The sequence below is a fragment of the Meleagris gallopavo genome, chromosome 9, assembly GCF_905368555.1.
Source record: "Meleagris gallopavo chromosome 9, MGAL_WU_HG_1.1, whole genome shotgun sequence".
Classification (NCBI taxonomy): Eukaryota; Metazoa; Chordata; class Aves; order Galliformes; family Phasianidae; genus Meleagris; species Meleagris gallopavo.
In genome coordinates, this window is record NC_139412.1 from 594,441 (window position 1) to 607,781 (window position 13,341).

Below are 13,341 nucleotides of genomic sequence, written 5' to 3' on the forward strand. Positions count from 1 at the left end.
GGCAGCTCTGGGTTGGCACATCCATTTGTCAGTGCTGGGAGTGATTTATTGCTAATTCCACAGCAACACGACTGCACGGTCACCAGAATGAAAGGAGGAGAATTTCCGCAGAATTGTTTGCAAAAGAAAAGCAATCAAAATAAAAATAAACAACTAAGAAAGCCCCCCCCCAAAAAAAATCCTCTCTAAACAATGAGTACATTTTTATAGACCAGCTGAAAGCTTTGGCAGGAGCTTTGGAAGGCAGCAGGAGGAGTGATTTCATCAGACCTTTCTCTTAAGGCTGATGGAGAAATCTGTGGTGTGGCCCGAAGAAGTCCTCGAGGTTGCTGGCCTTGTTGGGACCCAGGGCTCCCCATGCAGCTGTTTGCTTCTGCAGCCTCACAGAGGTGTTCTGAAGAGCAGCAGCAGCAGAAGGGACTTCATCTTTCTAACCTCCAAAATACGTGGAAAGAAATTATTGTCTTATGATCAAACTGGCGGGAGATAGCAATTCTGCTGCTCAACAATTTCAAGAGCTTGAAATTGATTGTTTTTCTGCTGGAAACAAAATCTGACCTCCTGTAAGGCCTTGCAAAATGGAATGGTGTTGAAACATCCATTTCCAAATCAGAAGAATTGGGGTTTTGATTTGTGAGCATCTGCCTCCCTCCATCCACTCTGAAGTGACCGCAGAGTCCTTGACCCAACCTGCTGAAAATGGCATTGAAATCAATGCGTCTCCGCAAGAGTTCTCACTTCTGATGAAATACTGTATTTAGACACAAATAGACGTGGTGAAATGATGCTGCAGCCGGATCGTCCTGGCTTCTCTGGCCCTGGGGAGGTGACAGACTGCAGGTGGGTGGGGGCACAGTGCCTCACCTGCTGGGTGTCCCAGTGAGAACCGCCTGTGGCTCCTGGTGGCCCTGGTGCAGGAGGTGCCTTCCAAAGAGGCAGCACCTTTCCCTCTGGGTCCAAGTTCACACAAACGGATGCTTTCCAAGGCAGCTTTGGGATGTTCATGGTGCCCTGAGCTCTGCAGGGAGTGGCTGTGAGGGAGCGCAGGGATGAGGAGTGGTGCTGAGCTGCCCCGGCCCATCGCTCCGCATTAGGGCACAGGGCTGAGGAAAGGGGGGTGTTGGGCTCCAGGGGACGGATGGGTGGTGTGAAGCTGGTGACACTGACGTGGTTTGACGGGGTCAGAGCGGTCAGCGCTTGCTGCCAAGGCTCTGCAGGGAAGCTTGTGTGGGGATGGGGTGAAAGCAGCTGCAGCAGAAGCCAGGGGTGCCAGAGCAATGAGAGAAGGGGCAGCCAGGGGAGAGGAATGGCACTGTTTGATGCTTTTGAGGCTGCACTCTGGTGCTTCACGTTCCATGCAGCTCCATCGCTGCATTAGACACAAACCTCATCCCCAGCCTGAGACACTGGGAGTGGGAAATTAAAAAAAAAAAACAAAACAGAAAAACACACAGTGATGGGCTATAATTTGGGAAGCAGAAGATCAACACTCCACTCTCTGGGCAGCTCACACCCCCCTCCCAACACCGGCAGCACTGCTGGGTGCAGGAGGGCAGTGGGTGTAGGTGGGGGCTCTGCTGGGGGCTCCAGCCCTGGCCCCACTGCTGCAGCCCTGCGGGGCGGTGGGAGAGGGGAAGTGAGTGTTTGGGATTGTTTGGCACAAAAGCGAATGAACTGAAGACAATGTCAAGCTCTGTAAATATTTATCAGATGAATGAGAGCAGGGGTTTGAAACGTTAGACAGCTGAGAAATGACTGTTTTAATAATGCTCCTGATAAATTAAATCTCAGGGCGGGGGGTGGGGAGCGGGTCAGGGGTGATGAGACTCATTCAGAGGTGCAGCACTGGGGGAGCCTGGGCTGGGATGGGAGGAAGAGGAGGAGAAGGAGGAGGAGGAGGGAAGTCCCTCCTTCCCAACAGCCCAGGGTGCCACCCTCTAACATGGGCATGGGGTGTGAGTTTAGTGGGGACACACGAGGAGCAGGAATGGTGCTGCATGTAGGAGTTTGGAGCCGTGGGACAGCAAGAGCAGAGCTGTGAGCTGAGCTGTGATGACAGTGTCCCCATCAGCAGCTTGCTGGTCACCACCGGGGCTTAAGGATGCATAGGGGATCTGATTCTCACTGCCAGGACCCAAAGACCAAGCACAACAGCAGTTTGCAGACAGGGCTCTGGTTTGGGCTGCTCCTGATGTTTGGCTCCCCCCATGTTCTCAGTTACACACCCCATGCTCTGTGCCCAAGGAATGCAGGACCGCTGCCCTCTGTGTCACTGAGTGAAGCACTGCCTGCATTCCAACATGGGACCCAACGCCCCAGAGGTAACGCAGCTCCCGGCCATGCAGACACAGAACCACGATGCTGGGAGTGGGCAGGTGGGTATGCAGGAAGCTGAGCCCCAAGCCGTTTGCTTTCGGCTGTGTTTGCAAGTTTGGAGCCTGCACGTAGGTTGATTAATTGCTAGGGATCTTGGACCTTTTTTTTTTTTTTTTTTTTTTTTAAATAGTGTTATTTTAAACAAAACTTTGCCGTTCCCCTTTAAAGGAGACATCTGGGCTCAATGTGGCAGGCAAGGAAGAGGCAGTGAGAGCAGAGATGATCATGCAGAGAAATATGTGCAGGGAAAATGCAGCAACTGTGGAGAACTCAGCAGCCGTGCCCCAGCACTGGGCTCAGGCAGTGGGGAGCTCTGCTCCACACCAACCAGGCTTGGGGTGATGGGCTGATATGGTGACAGGGTGATGGGGGCAGGATGATGAGGTGATAGGGTTGCAGGGCCCTTCTGCTACCTCCTGCTGAGGGGTGAGCCAAGAGAGCACTGGCTTCCCTGAGACTTCCCAGTGAGAATGCTTCAGAGACAGAACCCGTAATGGTGCTCATGAGTACGGTGTTATGGATTCACCAGGAATGTTCATATTGCTGCCAGGTAGAACAGGAGAAAAATATGGGGGAGATAAACCTCCCTGACTCTGCTTCTAAAGCATCCTCTGGCTCTCTGGAGCTTGGTGGCAATATCTCATCTGTGCGGGTTGCCCCATTGGAGCTCTTAATGGGATGCCTCAGGCCTTTCCTGCAGCATCTGGTAGCTGACGTTGGAAGGGATGGGAGCTTAGGCTAAATAGAGCTCTGGTCTGCCCTTTATGGCAGCTCTTAGGCTCCTATATTATCTGGGGTTTGAGGCAAGTTGAAGCACGGCTGAGACAGAGGAATAAAGCAAGGCTTTTTATTTATTTGTCTTTTAATGCTCTGCCATATTCACCTTTCAGGAAATTCCCATCTGCCTCCAAGTGGCCAGCTTCTTTCTTGGGCTCTGCGCACAGCTCCACATGGTTTCATTTTCCTCACCAGCAACAATAAATCTGTTAGGGAGAGCAGCTGCTGGGGGGGCCTGAGGGTGGTGGGACAGCCCTGCAGCCCACGTGGGGTGGCTGTGCTGGCAGCTCACAAACCCAGCTCTGTCCCAGGGCTCCACAGAGTGGGGGCATCGCGGGGCTCTGCTCCTTCCTGCCACATCCTCAGCTCCATCAGTGAGAAATGGATCTCTGTGGAGCTCATGGCCCTAAGGCTCTGGGAGGTGGCACTTCGATAAAACTGATAAATAAAAGGAGCTCGCTGAAAAAAGCCGCCGTGTTAATGCAGCACAACCGTTTTGCCTCTCTCCTCCCTCTCTCTGCCCCCCTCGGGTAGAAGTGTATTCTGAGAGTGCCCGAGGGCACAGATGGGTGATGGCACAGGGGCGGCTGCTCCTCCTGCTCTCTGCTTCAAGGCTGGGCTGCAGTGAGCCGAGCGCCGGCTTCAGAACAGCTCCTGGATCCTAGCAGAATGCTGTTATGCCTTATTCATGTAGGTCTTGTTGATATCACATCAAAACGATTCTGGCTGTCCTCACGATGAATCCTGGAGGTGCTGAGATGTGAGGGAAAATGCTTTCTCCTGCCAATCAAAGACTGGAAGCATTCAGGCTGTCAAAAAGCACTCGCTCGGCTCTGCATCCCCCCAACCCAGGCACGTGGGGCAGCAGCAGGAGCAGAGCAGCCGGCCCCACTGCTTGGGGGTATCCAGCTCCAAGTGCCATCACGTCCTTTTCCTCCTCTTCCTCTTCATCCCCCTCTCCCAGATGCTGATGAGCTCTTGCTGGGCCATGACAGCTGTGCCAGCACCAGGCCAGCTGTGTGCCAGGGCTCTGGGTTTGCCATGGGGCATGCAGAGACACCAAGGGATGGGTCCCACTGCCCTGTGTCTGTACTACAGGTCAGCACAGCGCAGTGTTTGTGGCAGTGAGAAACATAGCTATCAGGAGGGTTGATACTACTAATAAAGTAATATCTAAACGTATAATTTGTACTTGTGTTCCAGGATGAAGAGCCGTCACCAGCACCAGCAGCCTTTGTTGATGTCTGCTGCTTTGTAAGAACAGCTCCCCCTGATCCTCTCACTTAGACTTTCCCAGGCACCCCGCTGAGGTTTTGGTGTTAGATTTTCTTTGCGAATATTGAACACAAAATCCAAATGTTAATCCTGGGGCCTGATGACAGCTGATGCATGGGTGGAGCAAGGGGTGCCTGGGGTCTCCACACCCCAGGGAGGGCAGGGATGTGGCACAATGGCATGGGGACAGGGCAGGGAGCTGGGGGTGGCAGAAGGGAGCTCACAGACAGAAGGATGGAGGCAGCCCCTGATGGCATTATGGGATGGGATGGACCGAGTGCAGTGCTGGGCACCAGCCGCATCCACTGTGCCACTGCCTCAGCTTCTGGTGCCCAACCTCCCACTCTGTGCATTGCCAGGTGAGGAGCTGGGCAAGAGCAACCAGGAGATGCCTGCATGGTAAGGTGAGCATTGCCAGAGTGGAAAGCTTTCCAATTAATCGATGAGTTAAATTACTGTTCATTAAATCTCCACCATCTGCAATGGCAGCCACTAACTAGCTGATTCTCCTGGATGCAATTCCTGGCTCTTTTCAGGTGCTGCTCTCAGTAAAGCACTCAAAATCTCACCTTTCCTGCCTGGATGCTCTCATGTAGCCACGTCAGCCTCTCCAGTGGCAGTTCTGAAAATCAGCAGTGTCCCATCATCAGAAGCTGGCAGGGGGAGCACCGGGGTTTGAGTGCTGGCAGTGGCACTGTGGGATTACTGCACCCACCCTGAGCCAATAAGCCCTGCTGGATCCCCATCCCCAGCGGGCAAACCCCAGCCCCTCTCCCTGCTCACAGCTTTCTACCTTGCATGCTCCATCTCTGCTCGATTTGCTCGTCTGAAATGCTTCAAAACCCCAAAGTTTGCTCCTTTAAAGCTTTCCCTCCTTTCTCAAAGATTAATTACAGCTTCAAACACCTGCGGTAACGTTCTTCGATTGCTGCATTCCTGCTCAGTAACTTCCTGAGGATTAAAAGTTCCTCTGCCTTTTGCCTGACAATAACTCGCATTGAATTCGGACCTCACTCCAGTGGTGGCTGCAGTCGAAAGCCCCATAAAGTCAGGTTAATCTGATTAAAAACCTGCAGTGTGAAGAGAAGGGATATTTTATTGCCTTGCAACGATTCCTGTTCCAGTTCACGTACAGTTTGCAAGTGGAAGTGGTTATTTCCCCGCAGTCTTGAAGTGCTGGAGCTACAGATCTCTGTGTTTACCCAGTCCTTCTTTGGAAAGTCGGTTTCAGGCATCACCCAGAGCCACCCCTGCGAGCTGTCCCAGCTGTGGGGGGGTCCGAAGCACACTGCATCCTCCTTCCCTGTGCAGGCACCGAGAGAGACCTCCAATGCACGGAGCGGTGTTCGCAGAGGCAGCGGGAGAACAACGCTGACTGACGGACTGCTCGTTCCTCTCTCCCTTTTTTTACTACTGTGAAGTGAATTTCAGCAGTGTGCACCGAACTTCCCCAGAGGATGAACCATTGCACCATTGGATCATTCCTGGGGTGATGCTGTGTGACACCCAGCAGCTGTGGGGATGGACTCCCAGTGCTGCTGATGGGAGGACGGGATTTGTATCATCCCTCTGAACTGTTTCTCTTATCGGCATTGTCTGCTCAGCATCTAATGAACTAATGAAATATGCAACAATCCAGCTATAGAAAAGACTTCACTTTTAAATTAGCACTAATTAGAGATAATTATCTTGGCTGGTTTGATGTTTCTATGTAATGAGCCCGGGTTTTCTTTTGTTGAGAATTGCTGTGGTCAAATACAAGGAACGGCACATTGAATTTCCACAAGTGCCTTTTATTCCTGACTTGTTTCAGCACTTCCAGGAGGTCTGCTCTTCTTTTTCATGCCATTTTATTTGGCTGCCTCATTACCATCGTGACCAGTGAGGATGCAGGGCAGTGCCCCCACCCCGCTCTGCTCCCCAGAAACATGGCACTGGAGAAGGGCAGGGCTGGCACAGAGCTCCTGCTGGATGTTGGTGCTTGAGCACCGCTGTGTAGTGGCATAGCAGCCAAAACCTTCCCATCCCTTCCCCTGTCCTTGTCCCCTTCCTATTCCTGACTAAGAATGAAGAGAGCTCAAGGACAACCCAGCAGTGTGGATGCAGCAACCTGTAAGCTTGCTGTGTAATTCACGCTCAGAACACAAACGCAACAAGGATTCCTGGAGCTCCCTTAAAAACCATCAGCTCTTGCTCACCCTTTCTTCTGAGGGGTGACACCATCTCTCCCATCCCAGCTGTCTGTCAGCTCAGGCACACAGCTGTCTGTCTGTCCTGCTGATGCACCGTATTGGCTGTCTGTCCTGCTGCCACTGGCTGGCACTGCACAGCACTTTCTCTGCAGCTCTCGCTGGGGCTTTCTAGGGCACCTGACGCTGCAGTATCAAAGTGATCCATCACATGTAGCAAGATTACCTTTCCTATCTTATAATCAGTAATTTACCACGGATCCCTCATTTTTCAAGGGAATTTAACAGCCCAGCCGGTGACAAGCTGCCAGGACAAGATGCTGCAACGTGTGATAAAATTACACACCACTCCATCACAGCCAGGCCCTTTCTTCTCCTCGCTCCCCGGGCTCCTATAACCTGCGGGGAGCTGCAGGGCAGTCCCAGGCTGCTGTCTGCACCCAGCCAAGCATTCCGTCAGTGCTGGCTTTAGGGGCTTGTAATGGGAGAAGCAAAAGGCTCTCTGTGCCTCTCCCCTCAAACCTGCCCCTTCGACTCAGCAGTGTGTCCACCTCCCACCCTTCTCCCCATGGCCGTGTTCTCTTCCACCTCGGTGCAGGAGGAGAACTGTAGGGGCAGCCACGGTCCCCTGGCACCCTGCAGTGGGCTGGAGGTGGCACGGAGCCAAGGTAATTACTGCTGGGCAGCCCTCCCTGGGCCCCTGGGAGCCTTTAGGATTCATTGGGTAACAGCTGGAGTTCAGCAGAGCGGAGCCTTTGGGAGCTCGGGTGGTTGCTGGGCTGGTTATGTCTTCTCCAGCAGTGCTTGGCCAAGTTCTCCTCAACCCCTTTGCATGGATACAGGGACTGGGACGTGGTGACAGCACAGACACTGTGCTGGTGTGACCAAGGATGGTGTCCCCACAGCCCTACCTGGCCCTGGACAGGCAGCGGAGTGGAGATGGGGAGCAGGAGCACAGGGCTCAGCCACTGGCCACCCGCAGCCCACCAGCACAGCAACACCTCTCCCTTATTAACAGCAATCATTTCCCTTTTCCCATTTATTATGATTAACACTTACAGGTTGTGCTGGATCAAGTATTGGCTTCCGCTAAACATTTTATGGACACACACGTATACATAGCACATACACGTAGAGATTTTTCCTCCCACCTCCGCCACCTCCCAGACTTTATAGCCCAGTATGGGCCGAGAGCGTAACCAGCATCCTGGGAGCTGCTCAGCTGTGGATGGTGCAAAGAGCACAGAGATGAGGGGCTCATTGGAGCCAGTGCTAATTTATATCTGCTGGCCCCTGATCTTGTGTTAGCTTGGTCCTGAGCTCCCCCAAGGCATGGAGAGGTCTCATAAATTCCAAAGGCTGACAGAGGGCTGTTTGGCTTTGCTGGGTCCCATAGAAACGAAACGCTCCATCTAAGGTAGGACCACATACCCCGTGGCTGGAGAGAAACAGTTGTGGCCGGGCGTCCATGAAGGCACTCTGCCAGCAGCAGCAGAGGGCGATTCGGGGCTGCCCGGCGCTCCCTCCCTTCCTGCCTACAGCACCTCTGCTGTGCCCACACGGAGGGGCTGTGGGAATCTCCACCCATCCCCCCTAGGAGCAGCGGAGGCTGTCTGCCCTCATTGTGTGATGCTATCTGCAGAACAGCTCGTTCCAGTTGGGAGCAAAGAAGTCAGCACTCCTGATATCTTCAGGATCTCTGGCTCTAAGGGCCAGGAATTTTACTTCTCACAGCGAAGAACAAGGCAGCATTCATGGGCAGAGCAATTGATGCCGAAGCCATCCGAGAGGTGGTAGATAACAGCAGAGGCGATGTAAAGCGCCCTTCAGAGCCCCCTGCTCGCACTCAGGTTTCCTTTCGCCCACTCTCACCCCATCTTTTAGGATCCCTCTGAAGCAGGGGGGGCTGCACCACCGGCGGTGCTCTGCCTCAAACCGGGGCTGATTTCCTGACTCGTTCCCCAGCGGCTCGTCCTCGCCCTGCCGGCAGCCCGGGCAGCACCAGGATGCTCCTGGCCCGACTCCGGCAGCTTTTCCCTCTCTCTATCAGAGCCGTCACCCGCAGCAAATTGGCGCTGCGCCGTACAGAGCGGCTGTCGTGTTCGGAGCCGCCCGCTGCCGCTGTCAGCCCGACGGCCCCTTGTCGGGATTTGCATTTCAGAAGAAGCCAGCAGCTGGCGTCGTGTTGCACATCGTCTCCGCTCGGCACATTTCCATACCGCTCAGCCGGCAGCATCCCGAGCAGCGCCGTAGCGGGGCTCAGCAGCTCCGGGTGCTGCTCCTCGGACAGCGAGCAGGAACAGAAGGGACAGGGTGAGTCCTTGAGGACGGGCAGCTCCATTCACCCCTCCTCTCACAGCCCCCGCAGATCCCATTTCGAGGCCGACAGAGCAGCTGTCGATGCTGAGCAATGACGATTCGTGGTAGAGCTAGTTTTAGGGAAGGAAAAACAGTCAAAGCACAAACTCAGCACGTGAATTCCCTTGTTCTGCTACTTTCTCTATTAGGGAGGATTTCTGAAGGCTTAGTGCCCCAGAACAAGCCCTGCCCACCGTCCTACAGCATCCATTAGTGTCCCACCTCACCTGTGTGGGGCAGCTGCAGTGTGTTTGTGCTCTGCAAACAACTCTGTATTTAGGGAAGAAACACTGGCAAACCTCTTGCTCTTAATAAACAAGCAGTGAGCTCACTGTGGCCCCTCACCTCAATCTCTGCATTGTATTTGACTTCGTTGGTTGCTTTGCATGCTTTCTCCCAACCAAGGAGAGAATTTATTCTGTGGAGAGACAGGCAGCAGTTTTGCTGGGTGAATGGACCTCAGATAGAAGCCTCCTCATTGAGTCAGGCCAGCCAGGAGAATACCTCTGCTCCCCACGCTCTATCTGCAGCCACACAGCAATGTTATCCAGCAATTTCCTTTGGCATCAAAGCTGAAAGCAGGCACGTCAGCCAGAGTTAACAGCATCACGGCAGCTTGGATATTCACCTCTCGCAGAGTGATAGGAAGTGGAATTGATTGCAAGAGATCAGACACCGAGACTCTCATTAACTTCTGCTAGCACCTGAGCAGCAGACAGACACTTGCCTTTTTGGATTATCTTCTGCACATTTCCAGCTGGTGACCCTGGGTGCCCTCCAGCCCTGCTTTGCTCAGTAACACACAGTGCTGCCAGGGTGAGGTTTAGGCTCCCACTGGTGCATCCTGCTGTGGGACACATCTGGACAGCTGTGCACCACTGCAGCTCTGCTCCTTCCATCACACTCATCTCCCTAACGTGGGCGATGAGGATTCGCTTTCCCATTAGGAAACATCTCTGAGCAGATAGGGGCAGAGGCAGCCTGACCAGCTGTCTGGCTGATGTCAGGCCCGGTTTGCACACAGCTGGTGCGGATTGTTAAGGCCCCACCGCCTGGCCACAACACAGCATCTCACATTATGGGCAAGAGGTGAAATGCCTGCAGGTGCCAGCACGTGGGGCAGTTGTGCCCACGTACCAACCTCAGACAACTGAGCAAGCCTGCCCTGTGGCACAGTGTGCATTGCTGAGGTCCTGGATGCAAATCCAAGTGAGGGAGCAGGGCTGCAGCAGGACTGGGCTCAGGGAGGCTGCTTGGCACAGCTGGGGTTGGGGAGGGCTGGTGCAGAATGAGATCTGCCCCACAAGATCTCACAGCCATGACTCCCTTCCACCACACCAACAACTTCTGGTTGTGTGGCTGGAGCTCTTGAATCTCACCCACCAACAGCCTGCTGACAACTGTTTTTCCTCAGAACCTTTTGTCATGCCACGTGTTGCTGGCCCTCTTTGACATCTCTCCTTGTGCTGACACAGCCGCTCCGAGCTGCTGCAGCCTGGCACTGCTTCCCCAAGAGGAGCTGCAGCAGGATAACTTCATCAGGGCCTGACACCTCCCTCCCTGCAGCTCTTCTGCAGCCATCCTACAGGCACCAGATGGCATCAAAAGGCAAATTGGCACAAAGTGGGAGAAGCTGGGAGCAGCCAATGCACCCCCTGGATGTGGAAGTTGCACAGCTGCTTCTGCAGGAGTCAGAGCATCCGTGCCTCTGATGGGAACCCTCCTGCCGGTGTGCTCCATCCTCCACCTGACTGTACCACGGAGCAGCTTGGAGATGCAGAACTGCTCCACATTTTGCTACATTTTCCCCTTCATCCCCCTACACACCCTGAGGTCACTGTCAGCACCAGAACTTCCCCCACACACTTTATTCTCCTGGCCATGAATACGGCATCACCCAGGGACAGGAGAAGCCCCCAGCAGGATGGAGGCAGCTGAGCCAGTGCCACATCCAACCCCCCCGGTCAGCAGCAGGGTGTGCTGGAAGGGGAAGAAAGCAGGAAGAAAGGTGTTGGAATACCATAAGAGAAATGGGTTTTCATTACCCTCGCTGAGGGGTGAGAGATGTCTGCTTCTGAGGGAAAAACAAAACAAAACAAACCATCAAATTAGTGTCTTTCAAGCAGCAGCAGAGAGGAGACGCAGCAAGCGAGTTCCTCTTCCCTCGCTCACATCTGTCTCAGAACATCCAACTCATTTTGAGTTACTATGAACTCTTTTAATACCCTGCCAGAGCTCTCTGAAGATTTTTTTTTCTTAAACCACAGGCTAGCCAGCTCTACAGCCTGGATTTCAGCGAGCAATGAGAGCACAACTGAAAAAAGAAAAGCAAAGGTCAGCTTCTGCTCCCCAGACTCCAGCCCAGCAGGAAGGAAGATGGGGAGAAGTTCCCACCACACCACCCCTTGTATGTGGGGCTCTCCGCACTTCAGAGGTGGACAGGACATGGGACTACACTGTAATAAAGGCAGAAATCCCCCCCAGTCCCATCTCCCTCCCCAGCAGAGGGCTGTCAGGCACAAGGCAGAACATGAGGTGTGCTCTCCTGCCCAGCCTTCCCCTCTAGCATCAGTCCAGGTCTCTCTTTCCCAGGGACCCACTCTGCGCCCACTCACATTTATGAAGTCCCAGCTGGGCCCAGACATGTCTCAGCAGGAGGTTTTAATCTCCCAGTTGGCACATCCTAATAGAAAAGCATTTAGAAAAACATTGATGCTCTGAGGAGAACCTTCTCCCATGGAGTAGTTCGCGGTGAATACATTCCCCATAAAGAGCAGATTCATGCCAGCGGGGTCGGTCTGGCCAGGACACAGACAGGGATGTGTCTCTGGGGCACAGGATGTTGGGCTGTGATGGGCAAAGCAGCAATGAAGACAGAAGTATGTTTTTGTTCTATCTGTAGGCAGCACAAAGCTGCAGCAATACAAAAGGCAGCAGCACCAGGATCCAAGACATAGCAGAGTTTGGGTGTAGACCTTCACCAAATTCCATGGTTCACCAGGAAGTGGGACATGAAATGAGCAAATGACCAAACTTTGGAAGAAAACACCTGTGCAGAGTATTCCCCCAGTCTCTATACTTTCTCATCTATCAGCGATCAGAAGCAATGGCAGAAATACAGAGCAGGCTCAAAGCTGCTGCCAATCAGCATCATCGACTGAAGGACGCTGCACTGATTTATGTCTGTATGGCGGCCTGCCCAGAGGGCAGCTCTTCCTGCTGTTGGAAAGGGATAAATGAAGTAGAACCAAACGTGGAGAGCTGGGCTGGAGAACCACTCCTCCCAGCACCCCCTCACTCTCCCTGGGGCACTCTGGACACACAGCCCCTGGAGGTGCTCCCCCCACATTCCTGGACAGCATCCCAGGGCTTCCCTCCTCTGCAGCCCCAGTGCCCCTCCTTCAATCTGGGATCTGAGGCTTAAATAAATGAATGACTATGTAAATAAATATGAAGTGTGCAGCTTGAGAAGCGGGTTAATGGCTGGGGAAGCTGGGCTTGACCTCAGTGACATTTCAAATTAGTTCTGCTGCTCTAGGCTGATGCTTTGAAGGGATTTGCACTTGGGCTGAATGTGGAAAGAAATGTTAAAATTCATCATGTGAAGAGGCTCTCCTGAGCTTCCCTCCTTCTAGGGAGAGGGTGGCGGCATCCCTGGGCTGATGGTGATCCCTGAGGTGATGGGGAAGGAGGACAGGCATGTTGCTCCCACCCTGCCATGGACACCCTGGGGACATCAAGATGTCCCAGCTGGGTGGCACTGGAGCACTGTGCCCAGGGGGATGGTGGCACCGGGTCTCCTGCCCTGGGGGGTCACACAAGTGCTGGGTGGCTGGTGTACCCACACAGGTATGGGTTACAGAGGTATGCTTGTGTGTGCGATATGTATGGTGTGTATGAGTGCTCAGAGACAAACCTCATTAAAAGGGGGCAGAGAATATACTGCTGGTGCTTAATATATGCACAGAAAGAGAAGTAGATGGAAGAAAAGAATACATTACAAGAACAAAAGGGGTCATTTGTACAAGGCTAAATCAGCCCCCTTGTGAGCATGTGTCATGATACAGTTTTTAATTACATGAACCCATGCTGGCCTTCCCACAGGATCACACTCTGACACTGGAGCAGCCTTCTGCCAGGGCAGCTCTGAGTGTGGGGCATATTAATTCCTCGGTGAGGAAATGGGACTGCTTTTAATGTTGAGGAGAAAAAGGTTTCCCTGAGCTATAGGAAGCAGTTGGATTATTTTGGCTGCAATTTTCCTATGAAAGAGAATTTCAGCCCCAGTGGGGGAAAGCTCCCCTTCCTTGTGCCTTGATGCACTCCATCCCCATTCTAGGGCTGTTCCCCGTGCTGCTGAGCACAG